At 27.7% G+C, this 21,439-nt stretch overlaps 1 long non-coding RNA gene across 1 annotated transcript in view; it reads right to left on the reverse strand.

Moving 5' to 3' along the window:
* LOC100215486 (uncharacterized) overlaps positions 1 to 21,439 on the reverse strand; it is a 96,321-nt gene that overhangs the window by 61,230 nt on the left and 13,652 nt on the right. Inside the window, exons 2-4 of the long non-coding RNA XR_010643774.1 lie at positions 20,858 to 20,881; positions 17,919 to 18,242; positions 2,217 to 2,279 (exon numbers count right to left, since the gene is read on the reverse strand). This is a non-coding gene — a long non-coding RNA (uncharacterized LOC100215486). The remainder of the gene's footprint in view (positions 1 to 2,216; positions 2,280 to 17,918; positions 18,243 to 20,857; positions 20,882 to 21,439) is intronic.

Here is a 21,439-nt window from a genome sequence, read left to right on the forward strand (position 1 = left end):
TACCACTTTTGCAGTATGTTGCCTAATTGGAAGTCTCTTGCCTATTGCTGTGAAAACTATTTTTATTTTCAAACATTTTTAAGTAAAAAAACAAACACAGGTAGATTGTTTATATCTGTTATGATATTCTAATGATTATTACATTCCGACAATGAATTACTTTTCATGCTCAATTTTAAAATTTCCAAACTAAGCGACTGTAGTCTATTATGATTGGACAAATTTCTAAGGTTTCTAATTTTCTCTGTAAATTTTCGTTGGACACTTTCAACTGATTTAATCAATCCAATTTGGTGTGGTGACAAACTGGAGAACAATATTCTAAAATTGGTTGTATATATGTAGTGAAAGCTCTAACTAGCATACAAGGGTCGCAAGTCTTAAAACAATTCAAAACTAAGTATGCTCTAGAGTTAGCTTGATGGATGACATTAAAAATATATTTTTAATAATTTAGGTTACAGTCCATTGTTACTCCTAGATCTTTTGGGTTTAAATAAAGACCAAGCCAAGCAATTGTTAGTTGCCAAGTTTCTGCCCATAGTACGAGTCTATTTAGAGCAACAATTAAATCTTGGCTTAGATCCATGTCATGGTATGAACTATATAACTTTATATCGTCAGTATAAAGTTTTACACAACAACCCATATTATTCGTTTTAGCAGTTAAATCATTATAATAGAAATAACATATAATAGAAACAATATGGGACCTAAAACAATACCCTGTGGAACTCGATTAACAGTGTGTATTGAGTTTAATAGAAAACTACTGACTTTAACTTGTTGATATCTATTTGTAAGAAATACTGAAATCCAATTTCGAAGATTACCTCTTATGTTATATGATGCAAGTTTAACTAATAGTTTGGGATAGGAGACAGAGTTAAACCCTTTTGGAAATCAATATATACAACATTCATTATTTGGTGGTTATAGAGTGTGGTGTTCAAATCAATAGCAGATTCTAAGAGATTTGTACAGGAGGAACATTTGTTGAGGAAACCACGTTGATTATGAGATATATAGCTATGATTATTCGAGACAATTAAAAAAAAAATTGAGCCAAAACATCTGCATTTTTATAATTCAACTCATCCCTAGTAAAACTTTAATAAATTTTTGAAATTTGGGCTCTATAATTTTATAAAATTACCAAAAAAACAGAAAAGCAATTCAGCAACAACTAAAGGAACAATTTGATATGGTCAAAGCTGTTTCAGTTTTATTACTGTCAAGTTACTCTCAAGTGCTTATCATAATGTGGGGTAAAGGATAAATGATAAAATAAACGGATAAACGGATGGGTAAGCCGGTCTTAAAAATAGAAAATATTAAGTAAAATTTTTTAGATTTGAGATACAGTTTCTTTGTTTAAAAAATAGGGGAGGAGGCCTAATTAAGCTCAGAGTGGATGGGAAAATTTTTCAACAATTATTAAACATTAACTTCAGTTTTATTAAACATCTTTTTTTCCCTTTGATTTTTCATAATTGTTTTATAAGTAACAAACTTATATAAATTTGATAATGTTTATTTTTGTTTTGTTTTGGAAAGGATCACTCTCCAATCCAACTTTAACTAAACAATTCAGGACAACATCTAAAAAAATCGAGCTATATCTGCATTCATGTATTTAAACTTGCCCCAGTGAAATTGTGATAAATGTCAAAATTACAGGTAATATGTTTATTTTTAAATATTTTAAGTTTTTTTTATTGGATTCCTTTACTTAAAATATGTAAGTGTACACATTTTCAGCTTTCCATTGCACAGAGAACAGAAACAAAGACCAAAAACATTATTTTAAATGGCGGGCTTTTGTTGGTTCATGGCAAAGTTTGAATATTTATATCTTTGAGATCATTTGGAATTAAATGATAAAATTTTTGGAATGTTCATAACTTATTAAAATCTTTGAGTGGTGTAAAAATCAGCAACATCTGAGACTTAGGGATGCATGCCCTGGTTACACATGAAATTGCCTATAAATAAAAAATTAAGATATCAAAACATATTAAGAAATAACAGAATGAAAATTGTTAGGAAAATATTAAAAACAGCAGAGTGAAAACTAGAGGAACTAGAAATTAATACATAAATAAAGAACTTAAAGAAATCAAAAACTTTAAAGTTAACTATTTACAAATCTGATATCAAATAACTATAAATATTATAAAAAAAAAAATTTTCAAAAAAATTTAAAACTATATTACCTCTGATAACACTAGGTGTAAGTGATTCTTTTCCATTGTCTTTTGACAGAGGATATTCATTATCTGAAAAATTGTTTTTAAAGATAATTTTTAAAAATTACTCCTAACATATATGTCAAAATTATCTGTTAAAAAAATCAAGTCAAATAATTCTGAAGAGCGGTATCAGAATTTAAAGTTGGCAACATATACAGTTTTAAAGTTTATAACCTACAAAACCAAAGATAATCACATAAATAATTTTGAAAAATTAATATATTAATAAAGCGCATAAAAATGAATTTGATAAAAAATACTTTAAAAGCATTTAAAATAGAAATTAAATTGTAAATTTGATATAAAAATGATTTTAGTTTAAAATTATTCAAATATATATATATATATATATATATATATATATATATATATATATATATATATATATATATATATATATATATATATAAATATTTATATATATATATATATATATATATATATATATATATATATATATATATATATATATATATATATATATATATATATACAAATCAGGGTGGGTTGAAAACAAAAATTTGGTCTAACGCTAAATATTTTGCTGCATCTACCTGTAATTGAATAAAAAAAAATAAAAATATTAATTTGAGACATAGGGATCATCCCCATTTTTTACCTTGAAGTTTTGCCATAATCGCTCCAAAGTCTTTAATACCAAAAGATGAAGTATTGTAGTGATTGTATTTCACCGTAATTAAACAGAACATACTTGTTACATAGCTAAACGAGTATCAGTAAATAAGAATACAATACTTATTAAGTAGAATCATTTTCTACAAAGTTGTCAGCATAATCTATTTTCAATTTAAACTGTGGCATAAGACTGCAAGAGTGGACACAAGCTCTTATGAAACCATCTCTAGAGTAAAAGCTATAAACACGCAAAGCTTCCGTAACAAGTTTACACACATTCAACACATTGTGTGTCGTTAGGATATTTAACAGAAATAGGCATTTCTCTGAACAGGCATTTTGAATTTTCGATTTCTTCTTTCGATACACTAATAGTGACTGGTGGCTCAGATGCACCCAATCAATATATTCCATCCAGTAATTTGCATTGTAGTTAATAGCAGTAACTGAGAAATGGCAAATGTTTGTTCCATTGTTATTTTTTCTATACTGAAGGGTTATGTCAATTGCCCTGGAGCATTTGCCTTCATCTGAGTCCGCTAATATTGCAAGCAACATGTTTTTACAATCAGTATGCACTTCAACTTATGTATGGCTTAACAATAGCGACAATATCACATGAAAGATCCTTCAGAAGTTGAGTTGCCAGAAAAACATGCTTTGCACCATGGGTATACAGTGGGGTCCCCTAATGGCATATCAGTTTGGACCCCAATTGCTTACTATGAAGTGTGTGATCACACGAAAATTGTCCATAGGGTTCTGAGTGGCAATATACAATCGGCAAACTTTGTTGGCCTGTGTCAACCACCTTGCCTGATTTAGTAAATTTTGTCAATGACACATTATATAACAGAATGCCTCTGCACCAGATATTGAAAGCATATTGGCGACCAACTTGGCAGATATAGGAGATCTACTCAAAAAAAAAAAATGTTGTATGCAAAATAACAGTAAACTAAAAGCATTTTTAAAAATAGAGTGAATAAAATTTAAATCATGTTCAATTTATTTTTTTAAATGTATTTTAAATTGAATACTGAACTATATCACTGAAAAGTTCTGAGTTCATTACTTTATCTTTTTTCTCTTTTCATTTTTTGCATTAATTATGTGATAGAAATACTGTTGAACTGGTGACAGGTCATCTGAGACATCTTTGTTTAAAATTGGCATACTGTCTGGGCATTCAATTGGTTAGAGTTAAACAATTGGTTTTGATTTGCAGGTTAACAACCTTTCCAATGGGGTCACTAAAACTAGTACCACCAGATGTAGCACCATCCAAATGTGTAAATAGGTGAAGCAAGGGGAACTCTAATATACCATATCTATCTGCTTCCTTGGTTAGATTCAGAAGGGGCATTCTCATTTGCCCTGCTTGCCTAGCAGTAGCCAGAAAAAATCACTGTCACTGAGATACACTTCACTATCATTATTTTCTTCACTTCACTTCACAACTAGTCTGTCCTAGTATCATCCAGCCCTCGAAAACTCAACTTCTTCTGATCAGTATGTCAAAAATCATTCTTCATAAGCATGCTTCCTTTTTAGATTACTCTCCAATCTGGTCATTATTACTGTATCAACAACACCAATAAACATACGAAAAGAACTTTTTTGACCCAGTAAGAATAATTGTTTCTTCGGTGGAATTTTCAATTCTCTAGGACCAGTCACTTGCTTGTTAGATTCATAGTAAAACATCAAGTATTTAAATGATACAATATCAAACAAGGAATCCAAGCTCTTCTGAAATAAGCATAACGTTTAAAACTGGATTTTGATAACACAATTCTGCTCCGGTAGTAATTAAGGCGTCAAAATGTTTCCTCACAAATTGAATCTGCAAAGTTGAAATTGAAGCCTTGTCCCATAGTCCCAAAACATCTTAAGCAGCAATTTTGTATTTGTCTTTACTACAATCATTTGGTCTTTCTTTTAGTTGTAAAAATCTCCTTGCAACTTGAAGTTTAGTTAATAGAACATTTTGTTGCAGATCACAGCATTTACCAAATACTGTCTTGTCAGCTGAGTTGAGCCATAATGTCAAATAATTAGATCAATTCGTTCAGTAACTAAATCAAAACATTGACAGATCATTCCAGATTCTGCAAAATACTAAAAGCTAGCATACAAACTGGTTTGTATGCTAGCTTTTAGTATTTTGAATACTAAAAGCTAGCATACAAAACAGCATTGTATTGCAAACTTTTATATATATATGTATGTATGTATATATATATATATATATATATATATATATATATATATATATATATATATATATATATATATACATATTTTTTATCCATATAATTCAATAATTAAAAATTAATAATTTAATAATAATTTTATATTATTAGTTGTGCTACTTATGATATATATATATATATATGTCTGCGCTATGATGATATATATATATATATATATATGATGTCTGCGCTTTTTATGAAGGTAATATTTTTTTATTTCGTTGCTATGGATACCTTTATTTTGCTTAGCAACAACCTACTTTTGTTATCTGCAGATATTTTATAAGTGCTATATTCACTAAATTTGGCATGAGTACCAATATGAGATCACACTTCTTACAAAAGTGATAATTTTTTAAATTTAGTTGTTATGGATACTTATATTGCTTAGTTACCGGATACTTTCCTTAGTTACAAAGTGGTAAATTGATATTTGAATATCTTATCGGATTTTTGACCCACCTATATTGAATAAAAATTGAGTATTTAGGTAAATAATGTTTTAGGAATAATAAAAGCAAAAAATAGTGCAAGAAAACATTGTCAATTTTAAATTACATCAAAAAATTATAAAACAATAATATCGTTTGAAGATTGTTTAAGTAATTGTAAAACATCTGAAGGAAATGCTTTATGATTTGTTTGGTGTGATGTTGATTTACGCAATGATGAAATAACAGGATCACTGGAAACTAGGAGTCTACTGATAAGATCAGTATTTGTTGCTTTTCTGGATGTTTTTCGGCTGAAATTTTCGCGATAAGATTTAAAGTCTTTATTTCTAGCCTCTTGAGCTTCCTCTGACATAAGTCTGATGGGTAATGTAAGGCTTTTAATTATGTCATGTCCATGTATCAATACTTTGTGAACTGATTGAGCCATGTAATACCATGGATAAAGGGACACATATAGTCTAAAAGTGTCAAAACAATAATCCTTGAACTTTAAGCAGTCTATTTCATATCCTGAAGAGAGCGTTACCAAGATAATGTAAAATCTGAATATAAGGTTTTGGTCAATACCCAGAATTTCAGGTGTTTGTTCATATGCTGCAAAAGCACGCCTTGAGGTATTGCCATCATTACTTGTTCCAGAACCACCACTTTTAGGGAAATCAACAACAAGTCCCATTTTGTTCATAAAATCAGTCTGAATCTTTTGTTTAGCTACAGGTGCCTTTTCTTTGTGTTCTTTAGATCTTGCTTGCCACTTTCTTGTTTCTTTTTTATATGCAATGTGCAATAACATCTCAAAAAATCGAATCCATGCATGAAGACTGGAAAGACCATATTTGAACTCTCTGTTAGTATAATCTATATTAAGGATATCAAGACTATTCATATTTTTTGGAGAGACACCACACACTGAACAGCATTGGTATGAGTTATTTTTTTCAGATAATATTGTTTGAACCTTCCCGTCAATCATTGTAAGTTCAATAATACAATTCACTTCAATAGAAGATCCGCAAACCTCTAATAAAATCATACCCAAGCTTTCTATCTCACTTTTAATGTACTGATCTTCTTCAATCACAGATTCCTTGGATTCCATTTTGTATGCAAATCTTATGGGTCTACAATAGGCTGTGGAGGACGACTTTTGATTTCTCCAAATAGGCACCTTTTCGTTGCTGTTGTTAAATCCAGTCAAATCCAATGGGACAAGACAAGTAATAAATAATGATTCTTCACGCTTTAAATCTCTGTTAATGTCGGGTTCTGATAAAACTTGTTTATAAATGCTTTGGCCAGTAGCACCATCAAAACCAGCCTTACACGTTAGTGTCATTGTTTTTATTGCTTTGTCGTTTAATATCAAGTGCCTTAGCACAGGTTCCTGAACTGCACAGATTCTTTGCAAAGTATGAGTCATTAAATCTTTTAAAGGAACTGAAGCTGAATAGTCCTCCACTGTTATGTTTGCAGGATAACATTTCAATTTTGCATCTCTGACATCATTGTAAGCGGGGTAGATGTTATATTCTTTCTCCAAGGCTCCGCTTCTAATCAATTGATAGGAAGCTTTTGTCAGACTTGCATCAATTATTAAAGCCAGTGCTTCGTCTGCTGAATATTTAGTTGCTTTATCTGTATTTGATATATTTAAAACATTCTTGGCAGCAATAACAACAGATTCATCTCTAAATTTTTTATTAGCAGCAAAAAATAATTCATTGGATGAATGAGATTCAATTAAACAAGATACACGCCGTTTTTTAGTTTTATTAGAACTATTATCAAATGCAACTGGTTTTCTACCACGTCTACTTGCAGTTGGTTCATTGTCTTTTTTTCTGACAATTAAATATTCATTAAGCCAGTTCACAAACTTCTTTTCAAAATTTTTCACAGTATAGTTTGCAGATTTCCACTTTTTTTTATACAAGTAAACAAATCGTTGAACAGCATGTCTAAAATCAACGTCTTTAAAATCAGCAAATTTTGGCTGAATAAATTTTAATATATCTTCAGTAATATTTTGTTTTGAAATACTAAGATTGTTTTTTTGGAGAAAATTATGAATGTCTAAGTTTAACAAAACCATATCTAAATAATTATTGTAACAAGTATTTTGTATTTAAAATAAAATGTTATAATATATATGCCGCCTGGACTACTAATACTTGTTAGTAATTAAGTTACTACAAGTGTTAGTAATTAAAATTAAAAGTAATTAAATTACTGTCAGTGTTAGTAATTAAATTACTAACAACTACCGAAAATATGTTGTTGCTATGTTATGCAAAGTAAGGTATCCATAGTAACCAAAAAAAGTTAACCTCATAAGAATTCTGAATCTCATTTTAATACATACCCCCAATATTGTGTATTTAGCGCAAGTAAAATACTGTTAAAACAACGTTAATGTAAAAATGAGTTGTTGCTATGCAAAATTTAGTACCATAGCAACCAAGTTAAAACATACATAAAATCTGAACGGGGATTTAAGGGGACGAGCAATCAATTAAAACTCGATTGAAGCATCATATAGCTCAAATAAATATAAGACAACACATGGCAAATTGTGGTAATTATTAGTTATTGTGCGGCAAAAAATAAGTTTCTTAAGAAATTTTTTTTTTTAATCTGTGATTTTCAAAGTATAACTGAGATAACATGCTATGACAAATTTATTTCACACATTGGTTTTTCTTATCTCTAAATACTCTAGAATAACATGTACTAATATTTTGTTTCAAAAACGTAGATGTAATTGAAATATAACACAACGTTGATGTCACCGTTAATTACTTATTTATAATTTTTATTTTTTTTTATTTTATCTCAATATTCAAATGCTTAAAGTCCTGGTAACTAAGGGATTTAATATAAATAAATTATCAATAGATTTCTCCTAATATATGTAGATACTAAAATTAAATAGGTTTTCAAGATTAGACAACTAAAATTTTTCCCATTTTGTCCACCTACTGGCCCACTGTGCAATGGTAAAAATCCTTTTTTCTTAAATGATTGAAGTTCTTATTTTATTACTATTTTGATATAAAAATTTTGTATATTATTTTATTAATAATATATTAATATATAATAAATTATGTATTTAACTATGAACAGTTTTTCTTTCATCTGCACTTAGTCAACTTGTTTTATTTTTCTCTAAATCGTTTTATTTATTTTCTCATAAGTTTTGCAAATAAATGAATGAATGGTTTATGGATGAAATAAAGATTACTAATGGAGGGCTTGCGCTTTTTTTTATAACAGGATTATTTAAATATAAATATTTATTAAAAATCTTGTTTTATGTAAATTTTTTAATTTTTATAGTGTTTCATTAAAAAAGTTATGTTTTAAAATTAAATTTTTTAAATTTGTTTCCTTAAACAAATTATTTAATACTAAGAAGACGAATGTTTAAAACAATTTAAAGTATTAAATATTCAGTTTAAATAGTATTTGCAAATAAGAGTTAGTAACATTATTAATAACTAATTAACGTTAGCGGTTTTTGAAATGATTTTAATGAGCAAGAGATATAAAATGTGCGAAGGTTTTTCTCCTTTAACTTCAGAGATTTATTTCATTATTATTCGAAAAAATGTGATTAAAAACATAATCTCAACTGTACTTTTTTTTTTCATTTAATTTTTTCGATTACTTTTGTGCAGCTTTTCCCACCATTTGCGAAGTCATTGCAATGAAATGAATTATTTTCAAATAAATTAAAAATTATCAATTGCCTGTTTGCGCTTTTAAAAAAAGCATTGACTTTACTTAAATTTTTAATAATAAAATAATTTCATACTTTACTTTTCAAGCATTAACTTATTTTTGAATTTATAAAGTTTAGTCTTTTTTTAATTTAAGAAGAACTATTACTAAAATTTAAACAAATAAAACAATTGACCATAAATTCCTTGAGTTGGCCGGTCGAATTGACCGCTCGCCTTCAATTATTTATTTTCCACGCTGTATATATATATATATATATATATATATATATATATATATATATATTATACACTAAACAATCGGTCTCGATTTCTGGTCTGGTATTGGTGCAATACCATACAGTATCGGTATCGAAATCACGCGATACTGGTATCGAAAGTATCCTTAATGTTGGTACCATTTAGTACCGTTTGGTCTTGATGCGATAGTTTACAGTATCGACTTCGAGATCACGCGATACTGGTATCAAAAGTATCGGTTATGTTGGTATCGTTTGGTATCGCTGCGATACCATACAGTATTGATATTGAGGTCACGCAATACTGGTATCAAAAGTATCGCTTATTTTGGTATCGTTTGGTCTCAGTGCAATACCTTACAGTATTTTTATAAACGATTTGTAATTTGAAATAGTAAATGCGTATAATTAATGAGATATATATATGGCTCATTTATTATAAAAGAAAAGTTCTCTAAGCTGGTTGTATGACATCATGTTTATCATTCAATTTCTTATATGGTATCTTTGTTTTAATTTAAATAATTGTATGGTACCACTTCTGTATTTTAATTTCTCATCTGTTATCCTTATTACAATTTTTTCTACCGTGATTAAATGGAAAGAAAAGATTTTTTCAACATTTATTTCTATATTAAATTTTTACAAATTATTAAATTATGTTTAATGATTATTTTAAAGGCTTATTAGAAATAATTGTTCAAAGGGAATTGATTTCATAACAGTTACTACAATTATTTTAATTTAATTAATTGTGTGATATCGCATTCATATTTCAATTTCTCTTCTGGTATCGTTACTTCAATTAAATCTCTCGTGGTACTGTTATTCTCGCTTTGTTCTGTGTTCAACATTCAACAACTGAACTTTAGTTCAGTTGTTGAATGTTGTATACTTATGTATACAACATTCAACAACATACAATATTCAACAAACATTATGTTTAATTGTTTAAACATAAGTATACTTATGTTTAAACAATTAAACATAAGTATACTTTAGTTATTAAAGAAAACTAATCTTCACTCGTTATGTCTTTTACAACATCTTTAATCTGAGATTATTTCAAGAAAAATATAGGTAAGCACTACTTACTAAGTATTTTTTATACTTTATCTCAAAAGGTCATGGCCGGCAATGTCGGGAAATAATTCTAAAATTAATTGCCGGCTGAATTATTGTTACATATAATAACTTAACTTTAAAACTCGTAAGTTTGCGTGGCCAAGTGGATAAAGTTATGGCATATAAGCACAGAGTTCTAGGTTCAAGTCTTTCATGAGAATTTAACTTTTTTTCATTTTTTTTTAACTAAAAATGCAGGGTTTTTTTTACATTTTTATGTTATAACTATTATTGTTTATTAACTATTGAGATTTAAAAAAAAATTAATTTAATTGGTGGAGCAATAATTTATAAATTACAAAGCACAGTGTGCTAAATTGATGGCCAGGTTGTATGTCGGCCCACTCTGAATTTGTTCTTGTTTCATATAAAGATACCTAGTGACTAATTGTAAAAAAAAAAAAAATCAAATTCACGCCTATCAAAGAGTCTTTTTTTGGTAATAATATTTCTGAAATTATTTAACTCTTTTGACATTTTTTGAGGTAAAATTTACAGTAAATGCCCTCAAAACTTAATTTTGCCTCAGACCCCAAGTGAGTTCGAAGCGCCTCGGCTCTGTTGTTTTTAATAAAAATTAAAAATAATAATAATAAAAAAGTAAAACCATTTAATTTGTTATTAAACTGTATTTTACATTTTCAGGAGAATCTGCTCTGTGTAAAACTTGTGGAAATAAGCTTGCAACAAAGCAAGCAAATACTACTGGCTTGCGAAAGCATATTCAAACACAACATAGGAAGTTATTCATCGAACTTCAAAAAAAAGAAGACGAGCGGAGATCACAAGTAGATGAAGAACTTAATGTAATCGAGGCAGGTGCTTCTGGATCCCCAAAAGATGTAGCCTTCAAAACTCTCACTCTCCCGAAGAAGGCGGTTACAAAAAAGTGGCCACTTCAAGATTGGTGTCAATTAAAGGTGGAGAGGTTAAGGCCATACGTTTAAGGTGGAGATGTTAAGGATAAAGGTGAAGAGGTTAAGGCCATTGCTCTTGACAAAAGCGTTTGATAAAGTTTGGCATGCTGGTCTACTCCATAAGGTTTCTTCTTATGGTATATCTGGCAACACCTTTAAAATTATTGAATCCTTCCTTTCCAATTGTAGTATAAAAGTTGTCCTCGATGGACAGCATTCTTCTTCTTATTCTGTAACTTCAGGGGTTCCTCAAGGTTCTATCCTAGGCCCTATACTCTTTTAAATTTACATTAACAATCTTTCAGATATTCTCACATCTAAGGTGGCATTGTTTGCTAATAATACTACCATTTACTCTTGTCGTGATAAGAAACCAACACTCTCTGATTGCTTGGAGGGGGCATTTGAGCTTGAAAAGGATCTCACTTCTGCTACAGCATGGGGCTCACAGTGGCTGGTGAACTTGGATGGATGAACGGTGATGTACTCGATGAGTCATCTACTCTTCATCTTCTAGGATTAACTCTTACTTCCAATCTTTCTTGGAAACCATATATTAAATCAGTTGCAAAATTAGCATCTGCTAAGGTTGCATCTCTTCATCGAGCTCGACACTTTCTTACATCGGATTCTATTTCTATAAATCTCAAATCCGGCCTTGTAAGCAATACTGTTTCCATATCTGGGGCGGATCATAATGATGCCTTTTCTCTTGTTTTAGACAAGGTGCAAAAACGCATTGTAAACATAGTTGGACCTGCTCTTGCAACCAACCTCCAACCATTATCACATTGTCGTAATGTTGCTTTTCTTTCTCTTTTCTAAAAATACTATAATGTGCACTGCTCTAAAGAGCTAGTGTCACTTGTGCCATCTACTAAAATTAATTTTCATGTTACTCATCATTCAATTAAGTCTCATCTTTTTTCTGTGACTGTTCCTAAGTGCTCCAAAAACGCTTATTCGTCTAGTTTTTTTCCTTGAACATCAGTTCTTTGGAATTCGCTTCCTTCATCTTGCTTTCTTTATTCATATAATTTGCAATCCTTTAAGTCGTCTGTCAATCGTTATCTTGCTCTACAATTTTCATCTTTTCTCTTCCAGTAACTTCCAACTTCCTTTAATTAGTGGTTGCTTGCAGCCTTGTTGGAAGCGAAGATGTTTTAAAAAAAAAAATTAGTAGTTAATCATGACATAATGACTTTGATTGCTACTGAGTGCTTGCCCTTCAGTTTTGCTGATTCTGAAACGTTTAAGAGGTTTATGAACAAAATATTACCAAATGCCACAATAAAACATTCAACTATTTTTTCAAAAAATTAACTCCCTCAGCTTTACCATACACTAAAGTTAGTAATGCATGAAGTTATGGAAAAAGAGCTCATAGATCTTAATCAGGTTGCCATAACCACCGACCACTGGACATCAAGGGCAAATGATTCATACATGTCTGTAACATTACATTATATCTAGCCAGACTTTGCCCTAAAGAAATTTATATTAGAAGTGTGCCTTTTTAAAGAGCAACACACTGGTATCAACATTGCAAAAGCACTTGATAACACACTCTCATTCCCGGAAGCATTTAAAAAAAATACCCAATAAACTGTGGCATGGGCACTAAACAACAGTGTGTCTTTAATAACTAAAGAAGAAGGTTCTGTTACAAGAACAGTTGAGGGTACCCTGGAACTAAAAGATGCTTTTCTTAAAGCCAGCTCACTTACTACCAGGCTTCATAAATCGACAGCCTTCAGTGCTTCAATGAAAGATGCTTGTTCTAAGTTAGATGTGAGTTATCTCAAAATACCCTCCACAGTAACCACGAGATGGAACATCCATTACAATATGCTATATGTCATGCTTTAACTGAAAGTTCCACTCGTTTACTTACGCGATACAGAAGGTGATGATTGGAAGAAAACTGTACCTACAGATGAACAGTTCCTACTCTTTGAAGCTATTATTCCAGTGCTTAAATCTGTTAAAGAATTATAAGTTTTTTTATCTTCTGACACAGAGATCCGAATTGAGATTAGTAAAAGCACTCATCAACTTCATCGAGAAAGAAAATATTAATTATGTTACTCATGAAAACAACAAATTAGTAGAAAAATTCTTGGAGGACTTATTATCAGAACTAAATAAGAGATTCCCAGACAAAGGTCGTAAATTACCCACATTTGCACTAGGACATTACCTTCATCCATTTTTTCGTGGACATCTTCTTGATGTTGACGATGAAAATATTCAAAAACTAGTTGAAAACCATCCCACAACCAAAGAATACTTTGAGAATTCTTGATTGTCTATCTCAAGCTCCAGTAATAACAACGGTAGTAACGATTCCGTTGCTGATAATGCACAAGGTTGGGAGGAAAATGAGTACAATATTATTTTAGCAATAATAATTTATACATAACAATAATTTATAATAATTTATATATAGCAATAATAATAATAATAATAATAATTTTAGTATAAAGAAGATACTAATTCACATTATATACACAAAATCCCTCCTATTAAACTTGAATTGGAAAAATACCAAAAAACAATAAGATCCAAAAATGCAGGAAAAACTGACACCTTAGCATGGTGGAAGCAGCATGCAGCGGAACTTCCTATACTTTTGGGTGTTGCAAGATCTTGGTTGGCAACTCCACCAACCTCTGCATCATCTGAAAGAGTATTTTCTGCTTCTGGCCTTGTCATCACTGATCGTAGATACAATCTCGATAGTGACAAGACAGATAAGCTTGTATATATAATGCAGAACTATTCCGCTCTTGAAAATTACATTAAAAAATGGCCCATCGAACAAGAAAATGAAAGTGATATAGGGCATGAATCAGACTTATCTTTGCCAATATTGATAGAAGAAAATCCTAAAATACCAACAAAAGTACGGCAAAGGAAAAAACAACGAATGGACGATAGTCAAAGTATTACAGATTATTAAAAAACAATAACTAAATCTCTAAAAAGCAATTGTACTTGTATTTTGTTAATAAAAAATTCAATAAGTCGCATTTTAATTTTTTGTTTTATTGAGATTTGAGACCATGCGATACTATACGATTCTTTTTATTATCGGTATCGTTTGGTATCGAAGCGATACTGATAGTATCAACATTGGAACATAAGCGATACCACATGATACGAGACCTTCCTTCTTGGTATTGAGTGGTATCAAACCGATACTGATAGTATCGACATTAGTATATAAGCGATACCACGCAATACAAGACCATTCTTCTCAGTATCGACTTATACAATACCGATTATCTAGTGTCTAATATATATATATATATATATATATATATATATATATATATATATATATATATATATATATATATATATATATATATATATATATATATATCTATATATATATATAGATATATATATATATATAGATATATATATATATATACATATATATATATACATATATATATATATATATATATGTATATATATATATATATATATGTATATACATATATATATATATATATATATATATATATGTATATATATATATATATATATGTATATATATATACTTGTATATATATATATATATATATATATATATATATATATATATATATATATATATATATGTATATATATATATATATATACACATATATATATATATATATATATATATATATATATATATATATATATATATATATATATATATATACACACACACACACACACACACACACTTATATGTTTGGTGTTAATAGCACAAGTTTTGTAATAAGTCTAATAAAGATAATTTTTTCAGTTTCAACAAAATGTTTCGATTATACAATAATCATTTTCAGATATAAAACTGTTTAATAGAAAAACAAAAATTTTAGACAAAACAAAACAAAATACAAAATTTTTTTTGCAAAGTTTTAGTACTATGATGACATTTAAAGAAGAAGAAGTGAAGATGTTTATGTTGTGTTATGTTTTCATCCAAAATTTTCTTAACTTAGTTATATACTTAATTACTTATGATACGTTTATTTACAGGTTTTTTATTACCTATAGAGTTATTAAAAATGGATAACAATAAAAATAAAATAAGATTGAATAAAAAAAGAAAGTTTTTAATTTACAGATATTTTATCCTCTATGTAAAAAAAAAAAGATGATACTCGGATCAAGTTGATCAAGTAAAATGAGTGATAATAAGAAAAGAACAGAGCAAAATTCAATGTTACAAAAAAAAAATTAAAAAAAGATTTTTAGACAAAAAAAAGAGTCATATTTGTATATTACTTTTTTCATTTTTTTTATGTCTTAAATTATTCTCAGAAATAGGATTTTGTTGCAGTCACCTAAAATTTAAAACAACACTTTCATCGATATTGTTCCAAACTAAAAACAACTATACAGAGCTTGTGTAATTGCATTTTATTTTTTTGAATAATCAGATTTTTTTAAGTTCAAGTAGAATTGCAAGAAAGATCAGAATAAATAACTGTAAAATGTTTAAATCAGGAAACTATAAAGACAGGATTCCTAATACAGCACCTATGTCTATATATCACCTATAAATAGTTTATCTATATCCCTTATACATTGTTTAAGGAAAAAATAAAACTTGTTTGAGCATAAAGGAACATTAACAGTAAAAGGATTGAGCTTAGCTGAATGACAAGTCAGTCAAGATTGAGTTTTAAGTGATAGAAAAAAAGATGTAGTTCATTTGCAACTATAATAAAACAAAATCTATCAACAAAACATATTAATCTTGGACACTGACTGGTAAACATTTTATAAAAAATTTATAAAAAGACCAAATTTAGCTAAGGTCAGAATGAAATTAGTAACTATTAGTGATGTTATTGATTCATATTAATTACTTTTTTTTTTTATTAGCTGGGCTCAGATTTATCACAAAATTTAATCCATAAAGCAAAATATTTAATCAACTTAAATTGATTTATCAATCATAAATATTTTTCTAAGTTTAACCAAAGAGCAACAGGGACAAAGCTTTTCAACAACCATCTTATAAAATTAAATATTATATGTTGACATTAGATTATTAGTAGAAGAAACTTGTAGCATAAATTTTTAACATTAATCAATAAATTATTTGTATTAGTGTTTCTCAAAGCATTTAAAATATTTGGTGGGCGTATGCTCCATTAATGGGCAATTTGTATGACTTGCGGAATAATCATTAATAATTGTTGCTGTGATGTCAATAATGTAATTTTTTAAAGAAAAAAAATGATATCATAGCTTTAACTTTTCAAGTATACGCACATTTATACATTTTTAATTTCTTGTAATAATTTAAGTGAAAGATGGAAATACTTGTCCAAATGTTAAAAAAAAGTAAAAATGTTAAGGTTGGGTACTTCACATGTGTGTGATGAGACTATCTGTTGCTTGCATTTTGCTAAATTTATTTAAATTATTGTTTCTAATCCTTTTTTCTAAAAATTTCAAAAATGAATAAAAATGATTAGAACAAGAAAGAATATGGTTTGTCAGAAAATTGATTTAATAACTGCTGATTATGTTTGTTTATCTTTTTTTGTTGTTGCTGTGGTTCCATGTTTTGAAAACTATTTTTAGACAAAGACAAAAACATACCAATTGTGTGTACTATAATTTCAACCAGTATAAAAAATTAAGAAAAATTTGAAAGAGTAACAATAAATTTATTATTCTTTGAACAAAAAAAAATTGTGTAAAAAAAAAGAAAAATGATGACTTATGTGAGATATATTGACATTGATGTTCTAAACAAGCACTTTAAAAAAGATTCTTAAAAATTTCATTTTTCTTCTTTAAAAAAGAATTAAAAAAAAAATTATTTTTTATTTTAGTTTAGCTAAACATGACCTAATATTGTTGAGTTGTAATTTTATTTTTGTTTAAAAAAAATAATGGTTAAATATTCAATGTTTGAACAAATACAGACAATTTAGGTATATTAAGACAGAAGGTCGAAACTGCTGTCTAAAAGCGTGGTCTATTAATTTTTAAAAATGTATTTTAATATCTTTCATTCATTTATACTTCAAAAATTTATTGTAAAATTTTTTCCTTAAACAACAATTTCCTGTCTTAATACACCGACTTTATCTGCCTTGCTACACATACGTCATCTGCCTTAGCTTAATTTTATCAAACCAAGCAAAATTAAAATATGTTTTAAATATCATTATTCAGTACACTCTGTATCTGCTTCAAACAAATATTTTCTATAATAAATACACTGAAGACTATATGGAAATATACAAACATAAATACACATAAAAGTTCACCTTTTAAATGTTTGAATTCTGTTTCTAATTCTCTTATTATGTCATTACGATTAAATTGCTGGAGTTCATATTTTAATTTGGACCAGGTTATACAACCTTCCTTTGACTTCTGCTTCCATAGTTTTAAAAGCTGAAAGGCCTTGTCATAAGCTTTTTTATAATCAACATCAATGTGATCTAAATCAGCATCTTTCAAATTAAGATGATGTCCAAACCTAAGCCATTCAGTACCAAGTTGAATTGCAACCTTATCAATTATATTTGGAGTCAAAACATCATTATATGTTGCATCTGTACTTGTAGGATTTGTAATTGAGTTTAGTTCTTAAAAAATTAAACAAAGTAAAAATATAAATATAAAACAAAATAAAATTAATGTTATACAATATAAAACTTTAAGCTTTTTTGAAAACTCAACCTTATCATTTATTAAGACCCTCTGTTTATAAAATTTTAGAAAAATTTCTAACTCTACTGTTTATTATGGCCCCATTTCGCTTTTTTCCTAACTACCCCCTTTTTCCCCTACAACAAATAAACTAATAGATGTGATTAAACTATTTTTAGTTAATCATATTTTAATTAAATCTATATATATATATAACAAAATTATATAAAAGTATATAATAAAATTTTATCAAACATTTTTTCAACTATTATTTCTATTTACGTTCTATTACTATTCTATAACATAGAATTACAATAATAGTTCCAAAAGGTCCAAATAATAGTTCCAAAAGGTTGTATTTTAAAGCTATTAGCAACTAAAAAATTCTCTTACAAACTTCCTTCTTACAAACATCATGATTTTTTTTAGACTAACAAACTTCCGAAAAAATCTAATAACTAATAATAAATTTATAATTTTTTCAATGGTAACAACTTATTAACTTGTACACAAGAAAAATAATGAATATTCTGTTTGGCACACCAATTTACTGTCAAACACAAAATCTAAATGCAGAATAGAAAGAACTATTGAAGGTGATGTGATGAAGGTATATTAAAGGTAATGAACCTATCATGTTCATCATCTAACACACTTAAGTGAGCATTTATTTATAAAATTGATGCTTATCAAGAATTTTTTGCACTCTACTACGACAAGAACAAACAAGTGATCCTGTCGAATTGATAATAGAGTATTAGCACAAAATCTTGACTTCCATGATGTGATTGAAGAGTTGGCAAAGCAAAAGAAAAATTGTAAGAAAAAAAAGCTGGACTATTTAATTACACTTAAGTACTAGTAATATAATAAAAAAATTGGAGTAGGCTTCTTTTTTAATTTGGGAGGAGGGAAGAGGGTTGAGCCCCCAAAATAAAGGATGCTCAGGGACCCAAAAGCTTGTGCATGGTCCTGATTCAAATAGTCATATATATATATACATATATATATATATATATATATATATATATATATATATATATATATATATATATATATATATATACATGTATATATATATATATATATATATATATATATATATATATATATATATATATATATATATATATATATATACATACAGGATATATATACAGGGGCTATTCCAGGAAAACAATTTAGGTGGCGGTACCCCCGTGCCGGCACCTTTCCGTAAGAAAATTTGCGGTATGTAGGCATTTTTTTGCAAAAAAAAGCGATATTTGCCTTTGTGTGAATTTATGAAAAAAAAATTATGTGAAAAATTGCTAAAGACTCTTTAAAAAATTTTAACACAATGTTTCTCAGCAACAATACAAAAAGTACTTATTATTATTACGAACAAATATTATTTTTTAAATCTCTATGAAAATCGCTTCTTTTGAGACCCAGGTTGACAAACTTTTGAACAACTTTTTTTTTGACATTATTAGGGATTTTACCCCAAATGCTAAAGATTTAAACCCGAATACCTTTACAACTTGACCTGATGGTGAAAAATGAGTTGTATATTTGAAATCAAAATGAGAAATCCTATACAAAAAACAAACTGTTTGCTTGGCACAAGAAAATTTTTTTTGTTGTTGACCTGTGTAATAGCTGAGACACCAGTTTTAGCTGGGAGGGGGAGGGAGAGGGGGAAAGTTACCTCAACAATATTTCACTCCCCCCCCCCCTCCCTTTTTCATCTACTTTGCCAGAAGAAAAAATCCTCAAAAAAGCTCTGGGTTCATCACTATTAATAACACTAAAGTTATAACAACATGATTTACTTTTCTAAAGTAAAAATGGAAATTTCCAGAATAAAATTTTTACTAAGAAACCTACCAAAATTATTTTAACTTTAATTTTGCTTTAATCATTTTGAACCATTTGCTTCAAAAAAGTCAATGTGACATTTTGAAGCATTCACCTCAAAATGGTCTAGATAGCAACTAACAATCAGTTCATTATTAATGTCAATTGTTTTACTAGAGTTAAAAACATTTTTTTAAATTCTGCCAAGGTGATAAAGTCTAAAATCTAAGTAATCTAAATAATCAAAATAAATAATCAAAAGAATTAACACTTTTAGGTTTTATTAAAAAAAAATGTTAAAATTTTTATGAAGATATGAAATATTCTAATTTTTTTTCAAGAAATGTTTAAGTTCTCAACTGAATTAAAAGTTTTATGATAACAGCTTTTTCATATTTTTCACCTCTTCAGTTTGATTTCAAAACCTTATGCAAATGTAGAACAGTAATAACACAACTATCTAACAACATTGATCTAAGATCTTCCTGATTCAATATTTAAAACAATCAAAAAAATTAACAAACTAAAACCATCTGAAAAAAACTAAAATACTGATAAAATTACTAAATCTATTCCCTTTTGCTAAATTTAAAACCTAAAACACACCTTACTTGCACTCTAAAACACCCTTAAAAAAATTTAAAAGCATATTTCATTCTTGCACTTAAATATCATTCAATTATTTAGAATGTAAATAAATAAAATTACTTACTATTGTTCATATTGCTCCAATTCGCTATAAATAAAATTAAAAAAATTTTTCATTTTTAAAATGGTTCAAAATATAATATATATATTATATTTATATATATTATATTTTGATAAATATATATAAATATATATATATATATTTATATTTATATATATATATATATATATATATATATATATATATATATATATATATATATATATATATATATATATATATATAAATAACTTTAAAATGTAATTTACAAAATAGAGTGCTTAATGTTCTTAAAAAAACAGAGCAATTATAAATTAATTCATTAATAAAGACTCATCAGAAATCATTTCTGATTTCTGACGAGTCTTTATTGATGAAACACAGTGTTAAATGAAAAAAAAATTTTGTTAAGTGATTTTCTCCTAACTTATATATATATATATATATATATATATATATATATATATATATATATATATATATATATATATATATATATATATATATATATATATATATATATATATATATATATATATATATATATATATAATATATATATATATATGTATATATAATGCTGGAAAGTGTTTTTGGACAAATTAT

Source organism: Hydra vulgaris, chromosome 14 (genome assembly GCF_038396675.1).
Source record: "Hydra vulgaris chromosome 14, alternate assembly HydraT2T_AEP".
Lineage (NCBI taxonomy): Eukaryota > Metazoa > Cnidaria > Hydrozoa > Anthoathecata > Hydridae > Hydra > Hydra vulgaris.